Source organism: Toxorhynchites rutilus, chromosome 1, assembly GCF_029784135.1.
Source record: "Toxorhynchites rutilus septentrionalis strain SRP chromosome 1, ASM2978413v1, whole genome shotgun sequence".
NCBI lineage: Eukaryota > Metazoa > Arthropoda > Insecta > Diptera > Culicidae > Toxorhynchites > Toxorhynchites rutilus.
The window spans coordinates 143,825,157-143,831,483 of NC_073744.1; positions in this window are offsets into that span (position 1 = coordinate 143,825,157).

Consider the following 6,327-nt stretch of genomic DNA (forward strand, 5'->3'; position numbering starts at 1 on the left):
CTCACATTTTTTGGCAATCAAAGTGCTTGCTGCATTCATGCTACCGTTGTCCTCCACCTATTAAATTTTACCAAAGTTTTTTACGATAGGTACGTAGGGTTCTACAATAGAATCAGATGACATTATAAAAAATCCAAGTTGAGCCGTACTTTTTGAGATAAAGGGTTGGTCCAAATCACCCCGTATGTCCAATTCACCCCGTGTTACCTTACATGTCGCGGGAGGGATTCCTTGGACCTGCTTTCATTGCTCAAGCGAGCTATTTGGGATTTCTCCCGTCCTTCGTCATTTACACGTAGATAAGCTCCGTGATGCCTAACTTTTATTGTACTCATCGCATGTGATGGAATGAGTCAATCTATGCTGGCTGCTTATTGTTTATTTTTCCGTTTCGTTCAATCAATGTGTTATTTTGAATGGAAATATACGGAAAATATAGAACACAAATATACAGGAACACCTGCTAGTTTGATTCAAACTAGAACTGGTTCAGCACATGACCATGTATTTTCTACGAGTCCTGAAGAATAGCCCAAGAATATTAGCTTCTGAAATGTTACGCTAAATTCTTTGAATTTTTCTTTCGTTTCATTAAGTTTAGCGGTGAACAACTCCTATGGGATAATACTTCCAAATTTCGCCGATGAAATATTCTGAAGGTATAGGGGTAGTGGGGCAAATTGATCATGGGGACCTGCTTTTTTGGTAGTATTGGTATTGGCTATAGATGCCGTATAGATAGTCACCTTGTGCTTGAAGATTTTCATGACTTTTGAGTCACCCTGTACTTCAGAAATCGCTCTCTCGGTAGCCATTCGGTCGAAGTTTTGTGCTCATCATATTTAAGGAAATCCATGCGGAATTTAGTTTTTTCGACCTAATATCTTCGACAAATCATCAGTTTGGACGATTGTTCACAAATTATTATTGGAGTACCGGTAAGTTTCTTCATTTTTTTTCAAAAGTTTTATTCTGCAAAAATGGTTACAAATTTAATATTCAAAGTATTACCCATCGCTAGTCAGAACTTTTTCCCATCTTTCTGGAAATTCACGGATACCTTTGCGGAAATAATCGGCCGGTTTGTCGGTTAACCACGAATCGATCCAATTTTTGACTTCGTCAAAATTGGATTTTTGCTGTTAAACCAGGTCATATTGCATCGATCGAAAAAGGTGACGTATCTTGATCGAGTAAAGCCTCCAATTCTTGATCTTCAATTTTTTTTGCGATCCGGAAAGTTCTTTGTCTTCCAAGTCAAAATAACCACTTTTAAACCGTGCAAACCACGTCTGACACGTCCGCTCAGTTGGAGCATGGTCACCATAAACTTCCACCAAAATGCGATGACTTTCCGCAGCTTTTTTTTTCATATTTAAGTAATGAAGTAACACTCCCCGCAAAAACACTCTCGTTGGTACGAAATTCGACATATTCGAAGTGGCAAAAAACTATGTTGTTTACGCTTCAACTTTTTGACATATACTGAAAAAGACGCGCAATGACAGTAGCTTTCCAACGAATGTCTGGAAATTTGATTCACTGGAATAATAATAGAGTTACGCCATCTGTTGTAAAACCGAAGAAACTTACCAGTACACCTAATAGGATAGGTAAACAGATATTTTGATTAATCTCAGCGTTTAATTCGCATTGAAATTACTTTGTTGTTTTGGGACAAAGTGGCCACAACTGGCCCCCCTCAGATCGGACTCAAAAATTCTTGAGAGTGCCTGGAGGATTTCAGGGAGGCAGTCATGAAACCACCAGTTACTTGAACTGCTCGAAACAGAAAGTGTGTTAGTATCGGTTATTCTGAACACGAAATTTCAACTGCCCGCAATTTGAATGATTGTTTTCACGTATATACAGAAAAATATGTTTTTGTGCGGTTTTTTGTGCGATTTTCTGTTCTTGTGCGGTGTATGAAAAGAAGCATATTTGACGAAATTATCGTCCATTTAGTTTTTTCGATGGTTGGCATTTCAGTGCGAAAAAAGCATATTTGCGTCCAATTATCCACTTCTGAAATCATTCCCCTCCTCTCATCAAATGCTCTAAGTTTTTCTAAGTTTTTGCATGACATGATTTCTAGCAGCGACACGTTTCGACATGCAACTAAAAGCACAAAACAGCCACGCTCAACCGAAAAGGTAAAGTGTCCCATCGCAAAGCAGGGAAGCAAAAGGAAATTGAACGGTGAATGGCATGGATTTCAGTTATTTTCTTGGGGGAAACTTTTTTTATGCGGTCCCTATCTACCGCACAAAAAAAAAGTTTTTTTTCAAAATGTGTACCGGACACGATTTTCTGAAGCTGCTGGTGAAGTTTTGCACGATTTTTTTTATGCGACTTTTTTTGTGCAGTCCCTATCCCCCGCACAAAAAAAGGTTTGTAATAAGAACGGCTTTCGGACACAATAAATGCGCTAATCGAAATTGTTAAAGATTAATTTTCATCGTTATTTAATTTTCTGTTTGATATTGTCGCTTACTTACTATTGGTTGGCCATTTGCAAATATGTTCACTATACATCTCTTATCACTCTCTATCTATCATTACTGTGTTACAATTGGAATAAGATTCGTGACAATTAATAAGTATTGGTATAACGAATGTGCACTTCTCTCCTGATTTGTTCTTACAACGACGGTTCCGAGTGTGTCTTCTATTTTCGACACCATCAAACGACGCACATCAAATAAGTGATATAAAAATAAATATTTATACGAGCAAAAAGCTTTCGCTCTGTGATGTACTTAAAACTTAATTCAATCAAAAAATATAAAACCATCTCTGCAGATTCGTTTTTCCTTTGTCCTTTTTGCTTTCTTCCTTCCTCGAATGCTCACTCATAATCGTTTAAAAGTATTTTAACAAACAGCGAAAGAGACTGTTGGAATCGTTGGGGAGTTCTAATACCAGGGGGAAGCAAAATAACAAAGAGCGAATCAAACTGTGTGCAAACACTTCAGAAGCCGAACGTAGGCATCAACGTGGAAATCATAGATCTGATTGATTACGTACTGTTTGTATTGAAAATCTTTGCGATATCTTCATGGGGACGAATGGTACCTGTTTTGTTTGGCTTCGAGAAAGTGGAGATAAATTTCCACTTGAGGGGCTCCATCTTCCCTATCTGGGGCTTCACATACGCGCGTCATAACAGTGTTTCCTACATCCTATAATGGTATTTGTTCTATTGCTTTAGAATATTCAGCTTTAGTTTTACTTACGTAAGGCAACGGATTTGTGTGTCGTTGTACAATAATGAGTATTTTTGTATTTTTGTTCTTTTCGATAGAGTAAGTTTGTTTGAATTCAGTATTTGCTGCTATTAAGTATATTATGTCGCTTCAGAACAAGCTTTACAGTATGTAGTTATAAGTGGTATATCGGAACGGATGTTCTCTTCTCGAATTTGCTTGCTTGTCACTTGTCAATTTACAAACTGCAATGGCACTTTGGGTTACTACTGATAATGTTCTTCCAAAAATTACTGCCATTTTTACTGGCAACATATACCAACTTGTGATGAATGTGTTGTAGATTTCTGCTGCTGCATTTGTTTAGAGTAGTATGTGTTGTGTCAATTGAACTTTGAATTTCATTGTGAGCCGTCCGAAGTAATAATGAAAAAAATACAACAACTAACGCCAATAAGGAAATCAGATGTCAAACGAGTATGACAAGGCTCTAGATACCTCAAATTCAGAATTTAGAATTGAGAGCAATTTGTAAAAGCAAACTCTGGCAGTGTGATTTGCCTTCCTTCCTGCAACCATATTGTTCCAAAAAAGGATCATTTTCAAGAACCACCCAATAGAGCTGAAGTTTCATTGAATGTCACAATTTTTCTGCAGAAATAGCATGTAATGAGTACGATGAGTCAAAATTGGTATAAGAAACTCATTTTCAAAGAACTCTTCGATGATCTACTGAAAAAAACGAGCCATTGATCGTCACATTCGATCGATGACTTTACTGTCCTCTACAGGAAATTGCTCATGAGGTATGTTCCTTTCAGCTCAAACACATCTTACATGTGAAATGATTGGTTCTTCTCCTTGCTCGCTATAGTTCGATTGGAAGTGTGTGTTACTTCCGTAGATATCCTGAGTGTCACAACTCTCGCATTCTTCGTGACCACAGTAGTAGATTTAACGTCTAGATCTCTCAATATTTTGCAGTAGGAACGGTTTGTTAAATGTCCGTCAGATCAGATAGTAGGTTGCAAATGTGAATCATGCTCATCTTCTGAGTGGTTCTCTGTAGCCATAACGGTTGCGCGTCCCCTTATTATGCGAACGACCGTGGGTATAATCCCAGAAGTTTCCATTGATCAATATTTTAATAGGTCTTTATCAAGGCTAGAGGTGAATGAACATTGAAGTTTCTATAGTACAATCAGTCAATCAATCTCGCCTGTGTCGCCTGTGACTACGCTAAAACGGACTATTATCGGCAATACTGATACTAATACAGACAAAACAACCTCATGCTTACGTCAAGCTATGCCAGTAAGGTTTTGTTCGCATTACAGTGTGGCGCGAGTGGGATGTTCTAGTGTGTCACTGGCATACAATTTTACGCCGACAATGTTTTGAATTTCGTAATGCATAATCGCAGGGACAAAGCAAAGTTTAGTTTTGTTCCCCTTCATCAGAGTTTAATTCACATTGAAAACGCTCGCGCTACGCTGCGGTGAGAGCAAACCCTAAACGTTCATCAATACATTTGATTGTTCGCATAAATTGACGTATGTGTTTTTCAAATGGAATAAACATGTAATAAATCACAGTTTTTTTCAGCCTTCTTTTAACCGATAAATAACTGGGTCGAGGTGTGTTCGTTTCGTTTTTGCATGGAAAACATATCCATTTGAAAAATGAAATGAATTAGTACATTATTCAAAGATTTGACGGATTCCGTCGCGAAGGAAGCGTTCATCTTATGAAGCCAGCCTATTTTTGATACTCTGTTCTGAAATAAAGTGTTCTGCATCGAACAAAACAAATGGTAGTCGGGAGGGGCAAGGTCTGGGCTGTAATGCGGGTGAACAAGAATTTCCCATCCGTTATTTTCCAAATAGTTTTCAACTCGAACAGCAGCATGAGACCGAGCGTTGTCATGATGGTCTTTTATCTACTCGTGTCTGTTCGCATAATGTGGACGTTTTTCGACAGTACCCCGCTTCAAGGGGGTATTCTAGTGTAGAGACACGAATTTCGGACGTTTTTGAGAGCTCCGTAAAAGAAGAACATTTTTACTATTCATTATATAATCATTTGTTCATCTATCTTCAACCAATAAAACAAAAAATTAACGAATAAAAAATATTCATAACTAGAATAGTTATGATGTTATGTCTTATGAGTTATGTGATGAAGTAAGAGGGTTCAAAAAAAGTTGTGCCATGGCGTACACGATTCCAGCCCTTCTGATTATCTGAAACAAAAAAATCGACCAGATTCTGAATCAGTAAAGATGCCGCTATCGCATGGGTATATTCTTGAATGCCCTAAATTACAGAAATATGAATATGGCCTGGCTTTACATATGTTCCACTGCGTTTTGGATTGCGTTTCAGATACACTTTTCGTCCATTGGAAGCAGAAAATTAGAACTTCCTTCAAATGGTGGTTATTTGCAATGAAACTCAACATTTTCAACACAGAAAAATTGAGCTTGTTGTGCAAAGCTCGATTTTTTTTTTCCTGTATTATAGTGACTTTCAACACTTTTGGCTGGTTCGTCACTGTTACTTCCATTTTTTGGAAGAATGTCGGGAGTAAGAATTGAACTCATGACCCTTAGCATGAGAGGTATGTATGTTACCACTACGCCAGATCACCTCCTCAGCAAAGCTCGAAGACTTATAATAAATATTTGGTTACCCTTCACGATTCAGCACGAATCAGCAGTTACCATTAATTATTTACAACACCACGAGCCATCTTGTGGTAACGGAACGATTGAAATTTCCTTGACAGCTCGGCTCCACTTGGCCAATTCATACTATAAGCGTCTTTGCCCAAAACTTCGGGACGTATATTCTCCAGGAGAAGTCTGCGGTGGCTGGCCAGCTACAAACAGTAAAATAAAACAGTGCCTTCATACCCGCAACGACATCCACAAGACCACACAGGATCGAACATTTTAACCATTTCTTCAACAGGCGGTTTTTCTCAAACATCGTGAGAACTTGGCAAAGTACAGATGAGCCCGGGAAGACATGTTCACGACTTTGAGACGGAAAAAGAATTAACAGAAATATCATGATCATATAGACAAAAAAAAGCTGTCCCGTGTCAATGATACGCGGAA